The sequence below is a fragment of the Anolis carolinensis genome, chromosome 5 (assembly GCF_035594765.1).
Source record: "Anolis carolinensis isolate JA03-04 chromosome 5, rAnoCar3.1.pri, whole genome shotgun sequence".
NCBI lineage: Eukaryota > Metazoa > Chordata > Lepidosauria > Squamata > Dactyloidae > Anolis > Anolis carolinensis.
In genome coordinates this window covers 189,207,008-189,234,453 of record NC_085845.1, presented here as the reverse complement: position 1 = coordinate 189,234,453, position 27,446 = coordinate 189,207,008, and the positions used below count along the sequence as shown (strand labels likewise).

The 27,446-nt window shown below is 39.0% G+C and overlaps 1 protein-coding gene across 1 annotated transcript in view; it reads left to right on the top strand.

The window, feature by feature from the left end:
• Positions 1–815: 815 nt before the first annotated feature.
• LOC100565504 (perilipin-3) overlaps positions 816–27,446 on the top strand; it is a 50,256-nt gene continuing 23,625 nt past the window's right edge. The window contains exon 1 of the mRNA XM_062983130.1: positions 816–7,793. The gene's annotated coding sequence lies outside the window, so the exon portion shown is untranslated. The remainder of the gene's footprint in view (positions 7,794–27,446) is intronic.

Here is a 27,446-nt window from a genome sequence, read left to right as displayed (position 1 = left end):
TAATGTGTGTGCTTTGCATGGTGTGCTTTGTATGGTGCAAGCAAGGCATACATGGGCCTATGCGGATAAAGAAAATATGGAGCAAATAAAGTGTTTGGTTTTTTCCTTGGTGTCTGCTCCCATCTGAAAGATGAAGTGATACTCTTAGATGAAGCTGTTTAGCCCATGTATCCTCAAATGCCAGACATGCACCATGGCGCATCTGTGCAGCAGAGTTTTGAAATCAGCAAATGTTGCCATCAATGCAAGATGCCATTTTCCCCAAAACACAGAGGAGGCAATGCCTGTGTGAATGGCAAAGAGCAAATTGAAGGATGCAGGAAGTCTACTAGTATTAACATATATATGAGATTCCGTAATCACAAAGCATGTGCCTTGCTTGCCTTTTTATTTGTTCTGATATTTGAAATAATTGCTGGGGAGGTTGCCATACAAAACTCAACACGCACTTTCATTAAACAACAATTGCTCTCCCATGGTTATCACAAAGTGAGACTCTTTCTAAGCGGAAAGAAGCCAAATGCTAACAGTATAGTAATATTGATAACAAGGAATAGAAGAAGGGAAAGTAAAATAAGTTATTTTTTAAAAAGGAACGGACTGTAATTCCATTGTTATTTTTCAAAGCCATCAAGCTCAAAAGGCTGAAGTTTGAATTTGGAGGGTGGTAAAGAAATTAATCAGTTCCCAGAATTTAGGAACATTATTTTTGAAATATAATTAGCTATGGTTATAATTCCAGGTTTTGTTAGTTAATGTCATATAGATTTAAAAAGCAACACTTTCTTGTTTCTCAAAGGAATCTGATGTAGATACACTTTTTATTCCCTTTTTAAAAAATAAAAAAACTGAATGTTAATAATAGCTTTTTTATAGTACAAAATGGAGTTCTGTGTTACATCTACACTGTAGAATGAATGCAGTTTGACACCACCTTCATTGCCATGACTCAATGAATTCATGAGAGTTGAAGTTTGGTGAACCACCAGCACTCTTTGCCAAAAAGGACTAAAGATGTTGTAAAACTACAACTCCCATGATTCCATAGTATTGAGCCGTAATATTTAAAGTGATGCCAAACTATAATAATTCTACAGTTTAGATGCATCTCTTGGCTCTACTCCTTTGTCATCTCAACACCCACAACAGATCATGAGGCTCAACACAAGGCACAGTCCACCCCAACTTCATTCAGCAGGCTACATGAACACCATCATAATAAAAGTAACTTTAAAAACTACTCTTGCACCACAAAAGGAGTGATATGTAATATAAGCTAAAGCTTAATCACCGAGGAAATAAATTAATTACAAGTCACTCATTATCTACAACAAATGTTTACATTATTTGTGGTTGTTTGCTTATTGTATTTTTCAGTGGAAAATTCATAAGCATAAGCCAGAATCAGTCTTATCACCAGACTCAATGTTCAGCTGAATCACCAGCCCACCCAAAAAATTAAAAGATGAGGACTCGTACAAGGCACGGTGCAAAAACTGACCTCTGTTGCGTAGTCCATGACAGAGGAAGAAATAAGATCTATATCCTCTTCTTATCTTCACTAAAGCAGACTCACTAAAGGCAACTTGACATTTATGCCAGTTCTCTCAATGGAAATGGGATTTTGTGCTAATTAGAACTCACAATTGGATTCAGCTCTAAAATTTAGGATGGCAAACAATGGAAGCCAGAAAAGACCACAGGAAGGATCAAGACTTAAGGCAAAAGCCCAGTGGCATTCATCTCAATGGGATGGCTTTGAGAATCAAGTGTAGACCTTTTGCACAACACAATTATAACTTTATGTTTCCAGTTTAACTGCTATGGTTGCAGCCTATGGGATTCTGTGGTTTGTAGTTGACTAGAGATCTCTAGCTGAGAATTCTAAATAACACCCTCAAAACAGGCATGAGCAAACTTCAGCCCTTGAGTTGAAGTTTGTGACTTCAACTCCCAGAAATCCCAGCCAGTTTACCAGATGTTAAGAATTGTGAGAGTTAAAGTCCAAAACACCTAGAGGGCCGAAGTCTGCCCATGCTTGCCCTAAACACTTTGATGTAGTGGTTTTAGTATTGGATTATGACTTTGAAGACCAATGTTCAAATCCCTGCTCAGCCATGGAAACCTACTAGATGACCTTGGGCAAGTCATAATATCAGAGTTTCAGAGGAAGCTAAAGGTCAATGCCCTCTGAACAAATCCTTCCAAGAAAACCCCATGAAGGTACATAAATCAGAAATGACTTGAAGACACACAACAACTATAACAACAACATCAACACTGAAAATTCCAGTATTCCATAGGATGGAACCATGACATTTAAAGCAGCATCACAGTGTGATATAAGAGTGTGAACGGGACCAAAAAAAGTTCCCTATCCCAGTTTTATTTGTTGCTGCAGTCATCCTGATGAATAGATTGCATCAGTAACCCAACAGTGTCCAAAACATTGCTTCATCTGGTTCTTATTATTTTATAATCTGGGGTGATGGCAAACAATATACAGCTCATCAATCCAAGCTGTGAAAACTATCTTGCTTATAAAAAGTAAAAGAAGAAAAACCTCACATTTTCACCATAAATTTGAAATGAAGACTGCTGCCTCTAGACAGCAAGAAATCAGACTTGAAATAACCATTAGCTCCAAATAGAGAAGAGCCGAGAGCAGAGAAGAAATATTTGTTAAATTCATCACTACAGGAACCACTTCGCAAAGTAACATAGGTGACCAAAAATAAAAAGAAAAACATTATGATAGGACAACTTCCTTGTTGTTGTTAATGATCATCAAGTCAACTTTGACTTATGGTGACTCTGTGAATGAGAAACTTTGGAAGATCCTCTGTGTATCTATTTGATCTACTTGCTCTCGTGACTTTTACAAAAAGCATATCCAGAAGTTAAGAAGATTGTCCCTTTCCCCAGTACAAAGATAAATAGGAGAGGGGGGAATAAGCTGCTAAATGTCTATATATTGGTTTTCCATCAATCACATGCAGTGAATAAGTTTTAAAAGTTGGTAACGCATTCCTTCTCAACTATGGATATGGACAAGCAAGGTTTTGAACAAAAGAAATCACTTCAAAGAACATTTAATTCAGTTAATCTCAGAAATATCCTTGATTTCTCAGTGTGACACATCCCTTTTTGGAGTAATGTTTAATAGCAGGAAAAGTAGTGCAACTATAAATATATGGAGAGGAAAAAATATTTTCTCCCAGTGATCCATCAATGGATCACGGTAATAGATGTCCTCAAAAGAACTACATAAATCCTGCCTCAGCACAGCTAACTTCAGGTTTAAATCCTATTTAGGTCCCTCATTCATTCCAGGATGGTTACATAAAGGAGACTCTAGTCTATGACTTTCTCAATCTATAGAAAAGTGATTTTTTAAATCTTATTAAAAGACATCAATTTCTAACACATCTTTTGGCTAAATTTCCATACTCATTACATTCTCCACCATCGCCACCTCCCTTGTCAAGGGCATGTGGCAGAAGTTTGTCCACTTGACAAAAACAAACGCTCCTTTCAACCCATTTTTATTCCTCTCTGCTCTACTTTGTAAGTGAATTCTTGCAAAAGATTAGACTTTTTTCTTCCTGGCTTTTCATTTACGTAGTTATGATAACATTTTACAAGAAAAGTGTGCCTTCCAAGCTGTCCAGGCCAAATTTCTGTTCTGGTACATTCTGTCACTGAATAATAGTGTTTCCCTCCCCTCTTCCCCTTCCCAATCAAGTATTTTCATACCAGCAGATAAAGCATGTGGGCTAAGATTTTGGAGACACATGTTGCTAAATTCCAGTGAAACCAAAATGGCTTACCAGGGAGTTTCAGTAAGTCGAAAATGTTTACTCTTCATTTTTATCTTGTGCGCCATCTTGGAACACTGTAGCTTTGGACAAAGGCTGTGAAAATGCATTAAACAGATATGTTTGATGAATAAAAGTGCAGACCAGAGCATGGAGAATTACTGAGCTGGGCTTCAACTTACCAAATCGAGCCAGGATCTTGAGAGCAGTCCAAACAAAAGTAACTTTTCAGAACTTCAAAAGACACCTGGCAACACAGCCCTTTTGCCAAGACTTCCCATGAGGTCTTTATTTATTTGCAGGAATAAGGTACATATTGTTTTTTAGATGTTCTTGGCTGTTTTGTTATACATCTTCAAGTCATTGCCAACCAATGGCAACCTTTAAATGAATCTATTATATAGTTTGCTTGACATTATTTGTTCAGAAGAGGGGGGCTACCTTTATTGCCCACAACCATCAAAAAGAAAAAGTAGCATTCTGAGTTGTACATCTTAGCAATGAAAAGAATAGCTCTCAGTAGTCTCCATGTCAGTAGAGGTAGGTACATCTGCTGTTGCACTTAAAGGTACCATCCAGATACTAAATCCTTTCTCCAAAACACATGCAACTTCTTGGATAGCTCCATAAGATTTTGGACTAAACCAGGCATGGGCAAAGTTTGGCCCTCCGGGTATTTTGGACTTCAATTTCCACAATTCCTAACAGCCGGTGGGAGTTGAAGTCCAAAACACCCAAAGGGCCAAACTTTGACCATGCCTGGACTAAACCCCAAGTGGATTTACAAGCATTCTGATATGGGGTCACCAGCTGCCACTGCATCAAAGCACTATTCCAGGAAATGAAACAAACCATGTTTAACTCCTTCCTGACAATGGCCAGATGTGTGGCTTCATCTGGCATTGTTTGTCTCTGCTCCGACTGATTTGCCCAAGAACTGCCAAATTTTGTCTTGATGTTTATAAAACCAAAGAACTGGCTTCAGATCCCATCTGGATTGGATACAGAAATAATTGCAGCAAAACCTCACTCGCCCTTCTTGGCAATATAGGGGTGGAAGGGAGTCCTTATTAACATTTGCATCTTTGCATTCGCAACTCTCCCTGCCAACACCATTGATTTCCTTCTGCCAGCATGTCTGTTCTTGCAACGATCCAGGATTTCTTGGACTCTGATGGAAGGACATTATAAGGCTTTCTTTGGTCATTTGTCTCAAAATGATGAATGCACCAGTCTGCGTGGTATCTCCCAATTTTGTTTCCTTGTAATCTCATTTGCTTGCATTATATTTCAGATTTGGCAAATAATTCAATTCTTTAATTTTTTTTCTGGGGCTTGGGGCATGGAGCTGGATTCTAAATACAATTAAACACATTGCTGTTCTTGGCTGTGACCCAATCCCATCTAGAAGCCATTTGGTTCTTCGTTTATTGGTCTTCCATCAGAACCATAGGAAACTGCCTTATACCAATTCTGTGTATTTGTTCATCTAAAGTAGTAGAGGTATATGTCACTGAAAAAAGTAAACGTGTTCCTGGGCATTACATCTTTAATGCAAAATTTGCTACTAGAGGCAGAAATACCACAGAAAGAATAGAGACACCACAATAAAAGAAAAGCAGTTCAACATGTTTCAGTAAACATTTTATACAAAAGTAACAATATGTACATGTGGAATGAAACCACCAGTTCTGGTAAGTCTTATATAAGCAAGCAAAAACATTTTGAACCTTTTAGATACCACTTCATGATTTCTTTCAAATTGCATCCAGGAAGGGTTTTTTTTTTTCTTTCACCACACTTACTTTTCCTCATATTTCTATTTCAGAAACCAGAATTTTAGATCTATGGCCAAGTGCTTGCATCAGAGCTACAATGTATATACTTGAGATTTGTCAGCGCTGTGTTGCTGGCATGGTATGTGACCATAGTAATTAATTGCAAAGCCTTTCAAAACAAATTTGGCATAAAAATTGGATGAGTTGAAGTCCAGCTCAGTAACTTCGCCATGTTCTGCTGCAACCCAGCACCAAAAACTTGTGTTTCTTCAGCCTTCTGTTGCCATCTTCCCCATCTGGAAGTGAATCTACACTGTAGAATTACTGCAGTCTGGCACCATTTTAACCGCCATGGCTCAATGCTGTGAAATCATGGGACCTGTAGTTTTAAAAGGCCTTTGGTCTTCTCTGCCAAAGAATGCTGGTGCCTTATAAAACTACAGCTCCCATGATTCCATAGCATTGAAGCATAGCAATTACATTGTAATAATTCTACAGTGTATGCACCCCGAGTGTAGTTGTGCACTGGGAGCAAGCACATTATGCAAGGAGGTACTGCATACCTTCTTCCACAATGCTTTTTAAAAAGTATTTACTCTGTTGTAACAGGAGGTTTCAATCTGTAAGTCACCAACAAAATCCTGACTAAAGAGTCATCTGAGCCATTTTCCAGCCAGACGAACACACCCATCATTTGTTCCTGCAGTTGCTTTCTCTAACTGCTCCCTGGGTCAGTTTATGGACACAGTGGGGCTGACACTGCTGTGGCTGGTAGAATAAAGAAGCTCATATTCTACCATTTATCAAAGCTGTTTGAAGAGAGATGGGCAACATGTTAAATTGTTAAGAGGGCTGCTCATGCAAAAAGGACTTTTAACCATATGTTAAGAATGGATTAACCTTTTATATTTGTTTGAGGATTAGCAACATTTGGCTTTACACTAATTTTGTTTCCAGAACAGCACTGTTGGATTTTTGCTTACATGAGGTCATGTAGGAGTGTCAAAAAAGGTGTGCCAAAGTTTTGACCAATGGAAATTTTTAGGAGGAAAGAAATGCTTTCATAAATCACTTCCAGCGTGGTCTTTTGGCATGTCATATGCCACCTCTTCACAGCTCTCTTTTTGGTACCATGTAAGTGAGTAAAGGCCTTTCTGTGCTGAAATACCAACAAGCCAGAGGTCACATAAGCAACATGATGGAGACATGTCAGCATATAGTCAGTCAGATCTAGGTGATTACGTAAAAGCAAATGCATCCATGCCTTTCCTGCGTTATAAAACAAGGTGGAGATTGGGTGAGGGCAGTGGTGAATGTCTCACTATGGCAAAGCAGGTTTCCATACTTCTGAAAAGAGGCTGCCAGGAATTCTACCATATTATTATTATTATTTATTTATTACAAATTTTAAATGTGTATGATTGTTTTAATAGTAATATGTTTATGTTTTTATTATGGTTATATTGTATGTTTCTGTGCTGGTAACTGAATGCTTTACCTATGCTGGAAACCGCCCTAAGTCCTTTTGGGTAGATAGAGTGGTATACAAATAAAGTATTATTATCTCAGAGAAGATTCAAAGTGGCTTAACATAAAAGCATCAGCATACAATTTAAAATACACAAATATGCAAACATTAAAACTCGATTAAATATAAATTGTATTTAAACATTCCCAGTTAAAAACCATTAAAATATAATCAATATTAAAAAAACACAGTACCTCCTGAATTGATATTAAAAACCCTTTTTCTTTAAAAGCCTGTATGAATAAAAAGGTTTTAGCCTGCTGCTGGAAAGACAATAGGGAGGGGCCATTCTGGCTTCACCACCATGATCTTCCGATATCCCATTTTTGAGCAAAGTTCTGGGTGGCATTCCAGCTCCAAAACTTCCAGGTTAAACAGAATATCTAGATCCATTTCAATCAGGCTTTTGGCTTTGCTATAGGAATAAAGCAGCTTTGATCACCTTAGTAGAAGACCTGATAAACTCAAGCTCTCTGGAAGACATCAACTTCAGTCAACCAAAACTAGGGACTTTATTTCACCTTACCTTTCCTCTGTTTTATCTCCATTTTTGCACCCTGGCAAAACTGAGTCCCACGGAAGCCATCCCATGACACACAGCCACTTCCAGTGGCTGCCAATGGAAATAAATCTCGCCGGTGTGCAAAATCTTGGCTGGTTATCCCCGAGGTAAGATGGGTCCCCTACTCTACATTACGCTTTCCGCTGCTTTCCTCCCCTCCCCCTTTCCCTCCTGCCCGTTGCATAATGTTGAAAGTCAATTGTTATCCATAGTTCACTTTCTTCAGTTACCTCCCAGTCCGTGGAATGACCTGATGAAAAAGATCCATCAGCTTGATGTGCTGTCAGAGTTTATGTCAGTAGTAAAGACCAGTCTTTTTCAGAAGACCTATGCAGATTATTTCAAATTATGGTTTTAAAGTATTTATTGTTGGATTAAAGACATACTTGTGTTAGATGCTTTTATGTATGTTTTCTATTTATAAAACTGTGTATATGCTTTGGTAGTTTTATTATTTGTTGGTTTTTCTAACATCAAGCCACAGAAAGAGGAAAGTAAGAAAATAATTATATAACAACAACAACAACAACACAACCATCTAACAACAACAACAATACAACCATCATTATTACATCAGGAACAGGAAAGAAGGAGTGTGTCCTTGTTGGTTCTGCAGTTTTGCTTGTTTGACATTCTGAGCATTGACTTGTGGAGTCCGTAACGGCTCAATGCTATTACACATGGTGTGTAATAATTACATGAAACCACTGGTGGAAGAATATGAAGTTCAGTACCCACTGATGCCAGAGTCACCACCATTTATTACATGAATTTGCTTTTTTTTTTAGCCTAGATGAGTTTTTTTTCCCCGAGATGGAATTGCATGCAAAGAAAAGTCCTTCAGCCACACAAAAATTCCCTTTAAAAAAAACATAAAATATTATGTGCTTCTCTGATTAATCAGTGGTTACATATGGAACAAAAATTTAAATGGATTCTTATGGACTATTCTTATGGATTATTAATGCCACAGATCCCTAGTTCCAGTCCCACATACTAACAAGCAACATATTTGAACAATGCTCTTCAGAATGCAGAAAACTTTATGAAATTCACAAGGTCATCATAAATTGCCAGGCAACCTGAAGGCACATACACAAAGATGAGATAGAGATAGAATGACCTTCCATAGAAAAAAGACCAGCCAACAAATAAAATAAAAACTAAGCTAGTGTCAAATTAAATGCTTTTGGAATCATTCCATTGTTGACTTCTGTTCCCACTGTAAGGAATGATGGTTATTAGCATTCAAAAGACATTGTAAAAACCAGCTCTGGGTGAGTGTGTTGGCTGTAGGCAAATGTTTACATTGCAGTAATGGATCTGTTGCTTGCATGTATTACAGAAGCAAGTGATGTTCCTCCAGGTATAACTCTCCAGCAAAAGCACCCAGTGGAGTTTAATCAGCATGAACAACATTGTTCCTTTCTTTCAACAAGCTGCCTATTGAGTTACATTACCTATCGGGACTGTAATAGAACAAGAACCTGAAAGGGGTCATGGTTTCAGGGGAAAAAAACTCCTTGATTTGATACAGCCAGATATTAAAAAACCCTTTCAATCTCACCTATCCGAACAGCAAACCAGTCTCGACATTAAGCAAAATGAAGCAGCCGCCTCATGTAACAAATGTCAAACCACTGTCTTCTGCGGCAATGGAGGATATTGATCCTTTACCAGGACTGAAATAAGGTTCAACTGCCAACTTAACTAGATGCTTTGCACATTGGAACTCCTGATCCAAAAAGTAGGCATTCCAAGGATTTGGAAGATCCCATTCACAGGATCACAAACCCTCATATTTCCCCCAAAATGCTCTCAAGAACTGAAGAGAACTACACTAACATGAAACAAAAGCATAATTTTTAAAGTACAATTCCCATAATTTCCCAGTATTTATTTATCGTATCAGAAGTGAATCGAGGGTACAGTTATTTTTGTTTTTGTTTTTGGAAGACAATTTCCAGAGTTCTTTCATTGATGCCTGTACTGGCTGGGAGATCTTGGGAACTGCACTCCCCAAAAAGGCAAGTTTTCCAAACTCTGAAATCATTCACTACTGTTTCACCCACACCTATCCTTATCGATTGGTCTATCTTTTTCCTTCTTGAGTCTGAATGTAGACATATAAAAAGCATTTTCTGTTACCTCCAACAGTAAAAGTTCAAGAGGAGATAAATAACCTCCTTAGAGACTAACTTACAAAGAGCTGGGTCTTGTCTCTATGAAAGGGCGATAAATCACCCATCTGCTCAACAAATGAACAAAATCATCTAGCCCAAGTCAAACACTTTGAAGCCCCATTGATTTAGCTGTGTTGAAATTAAGCATGAGCTTAGCTTTCACTGAAATCAATAGGATTTAAAAGGCCTTAACACAACTTTCTGTTTCCTAAGATTTCTAACATGGCTTTTGTAAGGTATTATTGCAAGTTTTTTTTCAGTAGACAATTGCGCCATAGTTAAGCTTTTCAAAGAAGTAATAGGGAGTAATAACTAAGATCATGGGTTTCCTATTCTCCCTTTGAGAATGATCTATGATCTCAATTTTCTTCTAGCTACATTGCATCCAGCATTTTTTTTACAAGCAGAAAAACAGGTAGCAGACAAGGGCACAAATAATATATAGTAACTTGACTATTTGGAGCCCCTGGTGGCGCAGCGGATTAAACTGCTGAGCTGCTGAACTTGCTGGCCGGAAAGTCAGCGGTTTGAATCAGGGGAGCGGAGTGAGCTCCCACTGTTAGCCCCAGCTTTTGCCAACCTAGTAGTTCAAAAACATGCAAATGTGAGTAGATCAATAGATACCGCTCCGGCAGGAAAGTAACAGTGCTCCATGCAGTCATGCCAGCCACATGACCCAGGAAATGCTGGCTCTTCAGCTTAGAAATGGAGATGATCACCAACCCTCAGAGTCGGACACGACTAGACTTAATGTCAGGGGAAAACCTTTACCTTTACTTTAACTTGACTATTAGATGACATGTAGCCCAAAGTTAGTTGCTTCCAGACAAACATATCAGCACTTCTTCATGATGTAAAATACTTTAAAAATCTACTTTGCTGTATTATATATGTTTATAGAAACAAACCATTCTTATTCTGTCTATAGTATCCAGTTTTATTCCAATCCATGGAAATTTTGCACTGATCTTACTGTCATGATTTAAATCTGTTTTAAGTGTAATTTTTTTTTTTTTGCTTTTCTTTATATGCCCAAACTGGATATGATAACTGATTTCCAGACTATTTAATGGAGAGCATTTTGTATTTATATGAAAGTAACTTCTTTTCTTCTCTCTCTTTCTCCACCTTACCATCTGGCCACAAAAGTTCCCATCCCAGACTATATTCAATAAGGAGAGAAAATCTGGAAAGTATTTGGAATTCTCATGTGCCAAACCCTTTCCCCATCTCTGGAACAGCCTTAATTCTTTGACTTGGCAGGACAATTCCCCCCTTGAAGTCTATGTGTGTGGCATGTACCCAGGGTTTTTCTTTTTTCATACTTGCTCCCTTTTTCATTGATTTGAGGATCAGAGGTTTCCTTTTAAAGCAGTCCACACTCTACATTTAGGGTTTGTTTTTTAAGTGTTAAGCAGCTGTTTGAGAAACAGCTTTTAGAAGAGGCTTTGGCGTTCCAGCAAGACAGTCTGTTCCATGTACCAACAGGATTACATGTTAGCAGGTGATGATCCGCAGAGTAGCTACAAACATTGGGAGCATTTTTTCCTTGCCAGAAACTTTGACATCCAGCCTGTGCAATGAGGATACCATTCAAAACCACTGCCCAGACACTGCTACTTTCATGTTGGAAAATATCACCATTCTTGCGGTTAGAGTAAAGGGGTTTTTAGATAGAACAGGATTTCTTGCATATCAGATCCCTCTGTTTATTTCTCTCATCTAAATCCCCACATTGCTGCAGCCAGCTGCAACAAATCACTCTGACCAAGAGGTCATGAGTTCGAGGCCAGCTCGGAGCCTGCGTTTGTCTTTGTCTCTGTTCTATGTCAAGGCATTGAATGTTTGCCTTATATGTGTAATGTGATCCGCCCTGAGTCCCCTTCGGGGTGAGAAGGGCGGAATATAAATACTGTAAATAAATAAATTTGTTCTTATTATCCTTTAAAATGTATGGTCATAAATATATTGCAAGCATAAAATGTGGCCCTGGTCACTTACTTGAAGCCTTTGGTTATATGAAGTCTCCCCTTTCTCACTATTGCCTCTCCTCTGATTTCTCCCTCTTATCCGTCTCTAATCTCCATCCATGTTTCATGCCTCAATTGAAAGATGATGAGTTAAGACGTTTTAATTGGTCAATTAGGTTGCATGTTTCCCATGAATAAATGCAAAACCATTAATAAACGTTTCAGTTTGTAACCTACAACTGCCTACTTCGTTTATTTTTTAACTCAGAACAGCAACACAGAGAAATCATGTGTCACAGCTAAAGCAGGATATAGTTATCTGTAGTCTGTATGTACTACATAACACGGTGTCCCTTCCATTGCTGCTTTGCATTTAAATCATTGGTGTGGTGCACTTTTTTCACTGATGGGGGGAAAACGTATCAATGGCTACCAATACTTGAGCGCGTGGGCATGATTATCCCACTCACTTCTTTTCTTCTCTCTCTCTCTCCACCCTGGACATTCCCCAGATATATAAAACCCCACTTGCCTAGTTTCCAACAGACCTCACATTGTTTGAGGATGCTTGGCTAAAATATCAGGAGATAATGCTTCTGGAACATGGCCATACAGCCTGGAAAACTCACAGCAACCAGTGATTCCGGCCATGAAAGCCTTTGACAACACATCCCCCTCACTATTCCTTCACAGGCTGAGAATCATAGCATCATAGATTTGGAAGTTACCACAGTGGCCATCCAACCCAAACTACAGAAATAACAGAGTTAGTAGAGCTACAAGGGTCATCCAGTCCAATCCATAGAATCATAGAGTTGGAAAAGATCACAAGTCCTATTCAGTTCAACCCATAGACTCATAGATTTGGAAGAGGCCACAAGGCCTACAGTCCAACCTATGAAAGTTAGATTTATATATGGAAGAGTGAGTCCCAAAGAAGGGAGAGGGAGGATGGTTAGACCCAATTTCACTCCTCTCCTCTAAGAAATATCCCACTTTCTTAACCCAACACCCTTTCCATTGAGCTCATCCCCTGACCCCTCCCCAGTTGCCAGCAGAGCTGTCCCTTTTGACAGTGAAGGGCATTCAGAGAGGAAAAAGAGAGAGGAAAACGAGTGCTTCTCTGGCACTCAGAGGAAAGATCCATTTTGCAAGCCTATGGAAAGTGGGGAGCAGGTGGGAGAAGATAAGAAGCAAGACAGGAAAAGAGAGAAATGGAAAAGGAGAAACAAAACACATAAGCATAATAGCAAAACTGCAGGATGTGATAGTGATTGTTTTCAAATCAGTATGTTGCAGGCTAGTGTACACTGGAAACTGGTCTGGTTCTGGCACAGTCGCAGGTTCTGGAGTAGACCCTTAGTTTCTTAAAGGAGAAAGGGTAAAAGGTAAAGGTTTCCCCTGACGTTAAGTCCAGTCATGTCTGACTCTAGAGGTTGGTGCTCATCTCCATTTCTAAGCCAAAGAGCCGGCATTGTCCGTAGACACCTCCAAGGTCATGTGGCCGGCATGACTGCATGGAGCGCCGTTACCTTCCCGCCGGAGCGGTACCTATTCATCTACTCACATTGGCATGTTTTCGAACTGCTAGGTTGGCAGGAGCTGGAGCTAACAGCGGGCTCTCACTCCGCTCCCAGGATTTGAACCTGGGACCTTTCAGTCTGCAAGTTCAGCAGCTCAGTGCTTTAACACACTTCACCACCGAGGCTCAAGGAGAAAAGGACAGGGAGGAAAAAAGGAATGTGGTAGCACCTTCAAGTGTAAGGTTTTTCAGATCTAAACCCAAGTCTTCAGATGCAGTACAAAGCAATATGAACATATGAATATACTTACACAGTTGTAGAAGTGATCTAGAATACAAAAGGATACAGAAAGATGCCCAAATAAGGTTCCACTGCCTTCAGTTATGCCATCTCAGCCCCTTTTTCAACAAGGTGCCGTCTTTTCCATGGAACTCATCAATGCTCAAATGCACTTGATTCAATGGAAATTATTTCAGAATAGAGAGACATGAACCTTTGTTATCAGTGGCAGAGACTACATGTGTGCATTTTCTGTCAACAATTGCACTGTTTTGGCAGATTCTGTAACAACAGACACACATATGGTAACAGTTTGAGGCTCTCCCAGCATACAGACACTTTGTGAGCAAACTGTCTGATATTAATAGTTTGTTATTTCAGAAAGGTGCTGGCTAGACATTTTTGGCAGCCTGGGCTATCAAGCTCACATGCCGTAAAACACAGTCAGGTATTCAGTTCCACTGTGGGATGCTTTATCTGTTCCTTTCCTTCCACCTTCCTCAAAAAGGAATAGTTGAGGCTGATTAAACACACAGCTGTTACTGGTTTGACCAAGAAAGGACTGCAAGAACCTCCTCTCTATACATAAACTGAGGAAAACAACTGTTCAACATCTGTGGCCCCAAAACAGTATTTCAAAGCTTTAGCTACTTCAGCGCAACATGCACAGCCTATTCCTTTGGCATATCTATACCATAAAATGATAGCAGTTTCCTACTATTTCAGTTGATGCAATGCTCTTCTGAAAAATCCTAGGATACATAGCTTGGTGCGATGCTTAGAATGATCTCATTAAGAGCTCTCAGTACTCCATAAACAATTTCCAAAACTCCTTGGGATGGTGTTATAGCCATCTCAAGTCCTGCATTAGGGAAAACCCAGGATATAAATCAAAGAAACAGATAAGCAAACAAATAAAACAATGGCCAAGTGTATGAAATGGGACATATATAACTTTTAAGGGACCTGTTTTTGGTTTTGAAATCCCCAAAGCCACCAAAAAAAACCCCACCAAGAATAAGCACTTTGTATTGTTTTAAATTTGTATATTGTATATTGTTATTCGTTTAACTGTTTTTAACTGCTTTATGTTTTATTCTATTGTATTGTTGTTTATTGGCACTGAATTTTGCCAGATTTGTAAGCCACCTTGAGACCCCTCAGGTGAGAAAGGCGGGATAGAAATGATGGAAATAAAATATTTGATTTTTATTTATTTATTTATTTGCAATTTTGGATGGGCAGGTGGGCAAGCCGGGGGGGGGGGGGGGGCAGAAACAGCTCAAAGTTATCACCAGATACAGTGTTTTTGCCTTGAAAGTCCCTCCACTTTTGCATGATGTTTAACTCCTTAAAAACAACTTTTTAAAAATGGATGACGATCACCCCAAAATACCAGTGATGTCACTACCAGTCACAGCTGAAGAAATACTGCATCCCACACAAAGTGGGTTAGGATGGGAAATGTCCCCACTCACTCTGCAGTGGCTCATCTTTGCCCAAAGTGGTATTAACCATATAGTGTACACAAACCCCTTGTTGTATTCAGTGTTGGGAGGGGTTCTGAAAGAACACCTATTCCAAACCCAAGTCCCATACCCACACTTCTCTCCCAGGTTCACTGAGCCTGAATCTACACTGCCATATAATCCAGATTCAGAATGCAATTGTCTGTATTCAAAAACTGATCATATAGCAATGTAGATGGGACCTGAGTCAGAGAAACCTGGAACATTATGTAAACATAAATCAGGCAGTTCCCTCTGAGTGATTCAGTGCCCTGGCCCCACAGGAGCATTTGGATTATTTCTCATGGTTCTCTCATGGCTTGCCTTTGGGACTTGGCACACAGTTTGGGAAAATACTGATAGAACCACATCAAACCCCTTTTTGAAAAGAAAGAGAGGAGGCATTTCTTTCTACCACATCAGCTTTTATGAAGTAGCTCTTTTCTGCCAAGAAACTGTCTTTTCCAATATCAAGATAATTTGAGCACTCGTTTATTAAAAGGAAAATGTGTGATCGGATAAACTGAAGAAACTCATGTCAAACCGGGTTACACTTCTGTGAATAATTTTCAGCTTTTTAATCAGCTCTTTTCTTTGATGGAAAAAAATTAATATGAAATACAATTTGTGAAATAAAGGAAATGTACGAATCAACGAATACCATAGCAAAATGTTCATTCAGTGTACTTTATGTAACCCGGCCTCCAGAGTTAATGTCTCAGGGCAAATCTGCTGATCCCAGCAGACTTCAAGAAGATTCCAGCAGACTGGCTACTAAATCTGCAAGAGATATTCCTTCCCTCTCCAAAGCTTAAAAATGCTTAACAGAGGATTCTGCAAGCTGTAGTCCAAAATGGTAACATCTCCAAGCTAAGTGCCGTGAAAACATGGTTATGTGCCCAAGCTTTTGATGAGTAAATGACAAAGTTGACATGGCCTGATTTACGGATGTAGCATGAGGATTTCGGATGAATGGAATTAATTATATATACGTTTTTAAGGTTTTTATAATGTGTTTTAACAATGTTATTAATTGATCTGTATGTATTGTTTTGTTTTTATGATTGCATTTTGGGCATTAAATTTTTCCAGTTTTTGTAAGCCCCTTTCACCTTACACTTCGGGTGAGAAGGGCGGGGTATAAATGTTGTAAATAATAAATAAAATAATAAATATGGGTGTCTGTCTCTAGGTGTCTTTTTAATATGCTGAAGTGTAGCAAAACTAGAGATGGAAAAGAATTAGAGCAGAAGAACTGAGTCACATAAAAGTGGATCCCTCCTATAATATTTCTGTATGAGCACAACAGGTTACATATCTAAGCTGAGTACTGCTATAACCATATGTCAACAGCATCCTTTTCCAGAGAAAACCATTCTGGCCACTTGCTTTAGTGACATACATGTTGAAATCCCATTCAATTCAGCAGAAGCTCAGATCCAGACCTACAACTAAGAAAGATACTACCACAGTTGCAGGAGCCAAAGTGCTCCATTCATTCACACTTTCCACATAACTGCATACAGCATATACAGGTTGAACATCCCTTATTCAAAATTCCAAAATCCAGAATACTTCAAAATTGCATGGATGTCTTTTTGTTGCTTCAGTGTATACAAACTTTATTTCATCCACAATTATTAGATATTATGTATAAAATGATTTTTCAGGCTACATGGATAAGGTGTAAATAAAGCATAAATGAATTTTGTGTATAGACTTGGGTTCCATCTCCAAGATATCTCATTGTTGCAAGTATTCAAAAATCCAAAATAGAGAACACTTTTGGTTCCAAGCATTTCAGATAAGGAGTAGTCAACCGGTGCTTTCAAGAATAGTAATGTGAACCTGTGTTTAAACCACCTCTAGCCTATGATACACAAAAGTGCCTGCAGACTTCTTCAGACTTGTTCAACTCCTTCAAGAGCACAGATCTTTAAAAAAAACATGGGCATATGTGTATAGATGGAGTATACGTGTCTATGAGAAAGCAAATAAGGGTGGGCATGTCAATCTCACTTCTTTATCTGTACACAGCCTTGAGAACACTACCATTACTCTGAAATGTAGAGAATTTGAAGATGGGATTTGGCTAGCATTTGGTTCTTAAAGCAAGATGAATGACTTGATGTTTTAGGTCTAAAAATCCCATCCGCCCCTTGGCACAATAGCCAATGCTCGGATCTCATGGAATCAGCTGGAAGGCCACAAATTGCCTATTGCTCTGCTGAAGCAATTCTACTATTCTGAGCCACAGATCACTTAATGCTGTAAACGTTTTCACAGAATCACAGCCCAGTCCTTTCACATTAAATACCAATTAGCTGTGCATCCATCATACTTCATTAGAGTTGCTACTATTCTAACAATTGGTTTATTGTTCATAGCTATTTTGTGGGCTGGCTGCAAGGAGAGTACCTTTGCTCATCGAATGTGTAACACTGTCCCCCTCTAGCGGTCAGTTGACCAGCCATAAAGTCAAAATATGAATTAATCATAGTAGCTACTTAAGCTGGACTAAATACAGTATGACGCCTTTTCCATGGGTTCTATGTCGTTTCCCATGTTCCCAAAAACATTACCTCCTGGAAGTGCTTATGGACCTCTCTAGGTCTTCCAATATGATTCTATGTGTGTTTATAGCTCATTGAAAAAATATGGGTGATGGAGAAGATCCCAGCAGACTTCAAGGATGCCACCTATCATCCCCCTTTAAAAAAACAAGTGAGGAGGGGGAGGGGAGAGAACAGAGTGTAGAAACTATCAAGGTATCTCCCTTTTAAGCTCCACTAGGAAAATCCTCGCAAGAATACTTGCAAACCAGCTCCTACCTATTTCAGGAGACATCCTCCCTGAATCCCAGAGCAGCTTCCGCCCCTCCAGAGGAACAGTGGATATGATCTTCACTGCATGTCAGCTCCAAGAAAAAAGCAGGGAACAGAATCAACCTCTGTACATGACATTCATTGACCTTGCAAAGGCATTCGACACAGTGAATCGCATTGTTCTCTGGACAATCTTAACAATCTAATGCCCTGATAAATTTGTGAACATCTTGCAGCTCCTCCATGATGATATGATGGCAACAGTTTTGGACAGCAGTAGTTCCCAAAGTGACCCATCAAAGGTGGAATTAAATATCAAACAGAGGTATGTTATTGTCCCAACCTTATTTTCTATCTTCATAGCTATGATTTTTGATTCCCTTGTTAATGGGAAGCTTTCCACTAGTGTGGAAATCACCTATTGGTTGGCAGGCTATTTAAACTCGGTGGGCTGAAAGCCAAAACCAAGGTAACAACAACATCTGTTACAGAACTCCAATATGCTGGTGATATGCCCATTCAGAAGACCGACAAGCCACTCTAACACCTTTGCAGAAGCATTCAGAAAGCTTGGCCTCTCACTGAACATAAAGAAAACCAAAGTGCTCTACCAGCAGGCACCAGCCAATCCCTCTGCAATGCCAGAAATTCTGCTTAATGGTTTAACATTTGAAAATGTTGACCATTTCTGCTACTTTGTCAATCACTTCTCCACAAAAGTCAACATCAACACAGAAATACAACACAGCCTGAGCTCTGCAAGTGCAGCATTTTTCTGAATGAAGCAAAGAGTGTTTGAGGAATACATTTGTAGGAATACAAAGATGATTGTTTATAAAGCTATTATCCTACAAATTCACAGTTATATGCCTGTGAAATGTGGACCATCTACAAATGCCGCTCTAAACTTCTGGAATGATTCCATCAGCATTGCCTCTGAAAAATCGTGCAAATTTCTTGAGAAATCAGGTAGACAAATACAGCGTTCTGGAAGAAGCAAAGACCATAAACTTTGCTGGACTGATCACATTGTCCAAATACCTGATCACTGACTCCCAAAGGTAAGGTAAAGGTTTCCCCTGATGTTAACCTAGAGGTTCCTAAACAGAATACTCCTCTTGGAATCTCTAGTTCCTGTAGTACAATTCTGTGGTCAACAGGTGAAAATTGCCCAAAGAGTTACTTTGGAGAGATTCCTAGAGAGGTATTCTTTCAGATTTAAAAGAATAGCTGTGTTTTAATTCATGATTTTCCACTTTCACAGGCATCCTGCACCCCTATCTCCAGTGGATATAATGATATTTATCAAGCTTTTCTCACCACTTTCACCTATTACTTTTGTGAAATCTGAAAAAATTTCTACCTACAAAAGTGCCTCCAAATATAGAAATACAGCTACCATCATCTTTCTTGTGGCTGAGCAATGAGCACCAAGAGGTTGTGTTAAAGTTGGTGGCCTTAGATTTTTGAGAACTTCCCAAATTAGCTACAGCTTCGACCAATAACAACAGCAACAGCACCAATCAGCATTATCCAAATGGATTTTTTAGGTTTAGTTTTTGTTTTGCATTATCTGATCATACACAGAAAATAAGCCCACTCTATTCTTTCCCACTGAGGACACCCTGCTTAGATGTGAAAATGAGAACCATTTAAATAACTGCTTTTAAAGAACAGGGAGCTCTAGAATCCTCCTAAGCAGCTTTTGGAAAATGTCAGGATCATTAGCAGCTTAGCAAAGAGAAGTGATTTCCCAGGGCTTTGATTTGGTTAAGTGAAAGCAGAAAGCTTTGAAAATGAGCAAATGATAACCATCTTCTCCGAAAGAGTGCAAAAGTTTGTAGCAAATGAATGGGGGATTGCAGGAGAGCAAAGTAGGCTTGAAAGAAATTTCACATTTGCCTGACTTTGTGTAAAGGTGCCGAATGCAATGAGAAAGGAAACCCTTTGCAAACAGAAGGTTCCAGATCCAGCCTCTAGATGTTAAAAGGTATCAAGTAGCAAATTAGGTGAACTCTGTCTCTGAGAACCCTTTTACACAGCTGGTTAATCTGGAGTAGCAAAGTCGATTAAAGATTCCTGGTATCTGAAGGAGAGTCTATACACAGATCCTGGTAAATGGTCCCAGAGCATCCACAAAGGTCTGGTTAATGCAGATTGAATGGAACCACAGAAGCTACTTCAGAACATCTGCCAGAAGGTTCCCTTTATTTATTTTTTCAGAAGTGTGTGCTTTTGATTTCAATAACTATTAATTCCAAATAAGTGTGTAAAAACTGCTGTCAAAATAACAATGAAGTGGCACAAATTGGAGTTAATATTGTTAAAAGAATATCCAAAAATGATACGTGCTTGTTCGGGGAAATGTCTGATCAGACCATGGTAAAGCATGCCTGATTACTGAAATGAATGTAAGTCTGTCTTTGGAAAATGTTCAGAAACTTCATTGGATCCAAGACACCAAAGCTAGACTGCTGATTTGAGATAGTTACAAAACAAAAATTCCTTGTTAAAACGATTTCATGGGCCCAACTCAAAATGTTTTTACAGCCTATAAAGTCCTAAGGTCTATGTTTTTCAGTGGCAGACTTTCTTTTGCTTCCTCCACTTGCAGAAATGTATTTGGTGAGGAGGCATGAGAGGATTTTTCTACTTTCACAGATTCCTAACCCCAGAGAAAGAGGAGGGTTTACTATATTTTTCTATCTGAAATTCTGTTTATATTACCATATTTATGAAAATCTATGTGCACCTTTTTTGGCTAAATGACCTTGCCAAAATTGGGGTGCGCATTACGTTTGCATAATAGGGTAGAGAAGGCTTGGACTAGGGGCAGGCACAGGAGAGTCAATGGGATCTCAAGCTGGCCTTCTTTCTGTCCTTTCTACTTTTCCATCCCTTTCTTTTCTACTCTTTCCTTCCTTTCCTGCTTTCTCTCTCCCTTCCAGTCTTTCCTCTCTCTTCCTTTTCTTCCCTTCCTCCCTTCCATCCTCTTGTCATCCACCTCTTCCTTTTTCTTTCCTTCCTATCTCTTTCCTGGAGCCCCCAGTGGCACTATAGGTTAAACTCTTGTGCCAGCAGGACTGCTGACCAAAAGGTTGGGGGTTCAAATCCGGGGAGCAGAGTGAGCTCCCGTCTGTCAGCTCTAGCTCCCCGTGTGGGGACATGAGAAAAGCCTCCCACAGGATAGTAAAACACCAAGCATTCATGCGTCCCCTGGGCAACATCCTTGCACATGGCCAATTTTCTCACACCAGAAGTGACTTGCAGTTTCTCAAGATGCTCCTGACATGAAAAAAATTCTTTCCTATCCTTTTTTCATCCCTCTTTTTCTCTTCCTTTTCTTTCTTTCCATATTGACTTCTTTCCTTCTCATTCTTTTTCTTTTCCTCTCATCCTTTTCCTGCTTCCTTTCTTCCTCTTCTTCTCTTGCCTTCCCTCTTTTCCTATTCCTTCTTTTTCTTTCTTCCCATCTTTTTCTCCCTCCCTCCTTTCCTTTCCTTTATCTTCTTCCTTCCTTTTTTCTTACCTTCTTTCTATCCTCCATCTTGTACCTTCTCATCCTCCTTTTTTTCTTTTCCTTCCATCTTCCTTCCTTCCAGTTTCCCCCTGTCTTCCTTTCCTGCCCATCTTCCCATCACGGGTTACCAGTTTCTCTGGTGTTATTTCCCATTGCTGGAAGATTTGGTGATCTAATACTTTTTATTTTTAAAGAAGGAATTCTAAGCACACAGCAACTGTAATGCATACCTTTTTGGAACAAATTACAAAGAATGCACTTTTTGTCGCTGCACATTACATTCACAAGCAAATCCTCCTTTTTTTGGTTTCAGGACTTTGAAAATAGAATTGTACATTAGATTTAACAGCATACTAAATTTGAGTAATTATGGTATTTTATGTTCTTGTTACTGATCCTGCAGTGGAATAGTGGGTTCATGTGATAAATGTTTTATGTTTCTAAATGTTCAACTGGAGATTTAAGTTACTGCAATGTTAGAATTTGTGGGGGCTGAAAAACTAGAATGTTTATGGAAGGCAGTATCTTCACCACCTCCCTCCAGCTCTATTCCTAGAATAAAGTTTATAAAAGAGTCAAACAAAGAAAGACATTCAAACTACACCCAATCAGAACTTTCCAGACATCTAAGGGCCCTTCCACACAGCCATATAACCCAGAATATCAAGGCAGAAAACCCCACAATATCTGCTTTGAATTGGGTTATCTGAGTCCACACTGCTATATATCACAATTCAAAGCAGATAATGTGGGATTTTATTCAGCTGTGTGGAAGGGGCCCCAGCGAGATATTGGTAGACAATTCTGTTTTTTCTTTCAGTCATCAAATTAATAACGTGAATCCAACATCTTCAAAAGCATCATTGTCTGTATGCATGTTTGATTAGACATGTTAATTTTCCATTACAACGACATTTCAGATTTTGCAAGACCATAAATATAGTCTTGTGTTCTGAACTCTCTTAACCTTCTTTGCTGGTAGCAAAAGGAATTATGTGAATTATCCAAAGTCTTTGAGTACCAGAATTTTATTTGGACTTCTAAAAATATTTGACAGGGCTAGACCTGAGTCCAGTTTGACTGATTGGTGATTTCCTCCATGTCATTCTGAACATCTTGTCCAAAATATTGTAACACTGTTCAAGACCACCATGCAGGGAAAGAAATGCCCAGAACAATCTCCAAACATGATGGATGTGTGTCAGATTGCAGCTCATTGATTTTAATTTTTGTTGTTAACAAAAAGGCTCTGATCAATTTTTACTGTCAGAAAGTCCTTGCCCACAACATTATAATCAAATCGGGTAAAAAAAACCTTTTGAAAATTAATAGTAAGTGTTGGGGGCATGATCCAGGCCAGTACTGGGTAGTTGGTTTTACCGCTTCCTTTGCTCCCTACTGCAGTCTCAGTCCAGACACAGGGGTTGTCACGTGCTATTTGAACTGAAATAATTCTTATTATTTGTGCTAATGAGTCTCTCTTCCTAGATAAACAACAAACAGACCAATTCTGGAGTGATGAGTAAAAGACTCTCCCTTCCACACGCACCCAATTTGAATGCTCTTCCTTACACATCTTTACTTCTCCAAAACCTTTTTCAGTGATAGATTGTTATGAAGTCTGGACCACAATGTCTGCTGTTATTCAATAACATTCACGTTCCTTTTTTTAGGTCTACATCTATGATGTTTTAAGACTTAAATAGACATCCCAATAACTTGTCAATTGGACATTTCTAAATGGCCATAAATTCATTCCACAATAGGAATATGCAACAAGGAAAAATGGGACTTGCAGGAACTTCTTTCTGGAAGTGCAGTTACACCAAGCCTCCCAGAAATATTAAACTCCCTTTTGTAAACTCTGAGAGATAATCCTTGCAATTTGACATTATCTATTCCCCATAAAGGAATTCAAGGGACCCCTCAAATGGCACTGCTTAGCACTTGAAATGGGAATGTTTCTAGGACTTTGTTGCAGAAAGTGGGGGGGACTCGCCTCTTAGCAATGTTTCTTCCATTTTAAAATACATTGTTTGATTTTACAAATCCCATCAAACACTTTATGTTCTCCAGCATTTTGTCCCACGTTCTAAACCATAACACCAGCAAGTGCAGTCCCCTCCCAGTGCAATTTCAAAAGCTAAGATTATTATGAAGTTGACATGACAGGGAAAACAAAGTAATGATATCTTGAAATTTTGGTATTTCTAATTATTAAACGATTTTTTAAAATACCACATCAGGCTCATGAAGCAGGATTTGGATTGAGGAATGTCAATGCTCGGTAGAAGATCACCCATGGGAATGCCCATTGCTCCATGTCACTTGAACTGAAACGACCCGAGGAATCTGACAGATTCAATCCCATGCGTTTTCCCTGTTTCTCCCATTTTCACCCACATCTGGTGTTTAGAAGATGATTTCTCCCAATTTCCTTACCCCCCCCCCTTTTTTTCCAACAGTTCTGCTACATTTCAGGGACTAAAGGCAACAGATGACAATCGGAAGTAGTTTTATGTCATGTGAAGGGTTCCGTGACACTTCGTCCCTGAAATGTACAGAAGTGTGTAGAAATGGAAGAAGACCTGAATCTGATGAAGTCCCTAGTTGGAGCAAGGAATTTCCTCACTTCAATCTGGACAATAATGTGAGACACGTGGGTAGCATTCCTTCAGCTTTTGGTGCCACAACAAGCATCTCATAGACAGATGTCAACTAATTATGTCCTGCCCATTGTGACAAAGAAACATCAATAATACCTATAAAAAGTAAGGGATAAATCAAATACTGCACAGAGTAGGCAAAAAGCCATGTCCAAAGCCAATCAGGGCAAATAAAAAAAATCTCATTGAAGGTGACTGGCAAATTTCATGTTGTATAAGGAGGACATGTAGGAAGGTGGACAGTGAAAGAGAGACCAAAGTCTGGCCTATGCCATCTTAGGTAAGAAGGCATGGTCATGCAGGATTAGAAGGCCTTTAGTCTTTTGTTCCAAAAAGTACTGGTGCCTCATCAAACTACAAATCCCAGTTATCCATAGTTTTGAGTTTTGGTAGTTAAAGGGGTTCATTAATTGCGTTAATTCTATAGTATAGTAGTGTAGGCTGGATCTACGCTGCCATATAATCTAGTTTCTGAATGCATGTTGACTGCTTTAAACTGGATTATATGAGTCTACACTGCATTCAGAAACTGAATTATAGATAGTGTAGATGAGCCACAGATGCATCTCTAGTTCAATGGCCTGGCACAATGCCCTGACATTTAAGGTGTAGAATATTTTTCGAGCCAAATATCCAAATCCACAAAATCTGCATCAACAGATTCAACCATCTACACCTTGAAAATATTCAAAATAGATTCCAAAAAGCAGATCTTGATTTTGCCATTTTATATTAGGAACATCATTTTGTTACACCACTATATATAATGGAACTAGTGTATTTATGGATTTTGTTGTCCCTGGAGGGTCCTGGAACCAAACTACAAAGGATAAAAAGGGCCCACTATATTATGACCCCAAGCATCTTATATTATCAACTGGTTATGTGAGCAGCTCAACAGCGCCAGATGGAAAGGAGATTTATAAATCCCTAAAATGCATAAACAAATCTTTGCACCTGTGAAAAAAATATATTAATACAAAGTGATAATCAGAGGCAGAGGCGAAATGGTTGGCTGGGAACAAGCTCAAATTCAATCCAAATTACAGCTCTATCAAAATGCTCAAGGGAAAACTGAATTCTGCTTGTATATTTAGAGGAATTGCTTGTCATTTCAAGCTATTCTGCAGCACAAAATTGCACAAACAATACGGGTAAAAAAGAGGAGGAAATAGTTTATGCTTGCTATTTGCAGTTACACTTGATTGCCTTTATTATTTTTGCTCCCCTAGAGAACCAGGCTCTCTACACTTCCATCTTGAAGCTGCTGCAAGATTATTTTTCTCCGCTTTTTTCATCCTCCAATATTTAAGTGGATGACTCAGAGCTTAGTGTGAGCTGCAGGATGAACCATGAAGCCTAAGACCACTGAAAATCGGACTGATATAGATACTAATCAATAACTGTCAAGGCTAGAAGACATGCTAAACTCAGACCTTGGAAACATTCCTGGTTTTGGGACCACAATTCTCCAAATTCTAGGACAGTTATATTCCAGATTCATCACGGCAGCCAATTTGCACATATCTATTATAATTATACGTGTTACTTATTTGCATAATAATAATGCAGATATAGCATTGATAATAACTGCATGCTTTCGATAACCATGTTTAAGCCTTGGTAGCATTTTATAGTTACCACTTCTCTGAGAGAACTCATCTCCTTCAATCATAGTTTGCCTCATGTAAGACATTGTTGTCAAGCCATGGCAACCCCCCACCCCCACCCCAAGATTTGTAGATCATTAAGGGACACCATGCAAGATATGATTTTTTATTTTCAAAACCTTTTTTCCAGCTCCAAAGTTGTGAAATGCTGAAGTGTTAGAAGTTCCAAAATGGAACTAGCAGCAGCTGTACCCTAAAATCTCTATCATATCTAACTTTAATAAAATGTATCAACTTGATGATTTTTGTGTAACTTGTATCTTTTATGTACTGTGTCAATTTTTAAAAGTATACAATGTTCCCTCACCTATCGCTGGGGTTAGGTTCCAGGAGCACCCACAATAAGTGAAAATCCACAAAGTAGGAACACTATATTTATTTTAATATTTATACATTATTTTAGTAGTTATACACTATTTTAAGTCTTTATCAACCAATCGTGTGTTGATAAATCGCCTCCTTTTCCTCCTGTTGCCTCTTGGGCTCCTTTTCTTTCCCTTTGGATTCTCCTTCCTCCCTTCCTTAGGCTGCAAATTGTACATGTTTATGATTTATAATAGTCTTTTTGAGTTTATTGAAAAACCGCAAAACAGTGAATCCACAAAAAGTGAACCGCGAAGTAGTGAGGGAACACTGTAAACTGTATAAACTGTACCAACTGAAATGTATCAAAAGGGCAGCTACCTTTCCATGCCCTTAGTTTGCATAATCCCTTGAGAAAGGAAATCACAGCCAGGATCCCTCCAGCTATTTCCCAAACCAGATAAATTTCAAAACCTTTGTGTGTATATACAGATAGATGGTCCTCTTTCTCACCAGAACAAGCTCAGGATGTTTGTTCATTCAGCTTGAGGCTGAGAGTCTGCCACTCTCACAGAAGAGGGGGCTAAGCAGATATGAATGTATTAACTGTCTATACAAGCAACCAGTCCTTAATTGTCTGGAATTACCACCTTTGACTTTTGGGTCTTGCACCTTTTTTCACACGGCACTGTACACTTGAGTTAATCAGAGACTTATCAGCATATCCCAGTCATATATTTTCTGTGAATGTATGCTTGTATCTTTTGAAGCAACTTGCTTGTACATGCATTGTATTTGGCCAAATGGTAATAAACCTCTGTATCTTTGCCTTCAACTCGGAGTGCCTGTATTCGGAGTGCCTGAATGATCTGGTTTAAAGAAGGCTCACCAGGCACAGACCTCCCCATCCATGGTCTTAACTGAAAGCACTACATTGTCAGCCCTCCATATCCACAGGTTTTGTACCCCAGGGATCTACCATCTAGATCTTGAAAATATTTTTTTTAAATCTAAAAAGCAAATTTCAATTTTGCATTTTATATAAAGGACACCATTTTACTATGCCATTGTATATCATGGGTCTTCAGGATCCACAGGTTTTAGAATCCACAGGGGATCATGGAACCAAACCCAAGTGGATACCAAAGGCCTAGTTGTTCATATTAATATTACACATTTTACTACAGATGCATTTACACTGTAGAATTAATGCAGTTTGACCCTTGTTTAGCTCACTGCTCAAGGCTATAGGTAAAGGTAAAGGTTTCCCCTGACATTAAGTCCAGTCGTGTCCAACTCTGGGGGTTGGTGCT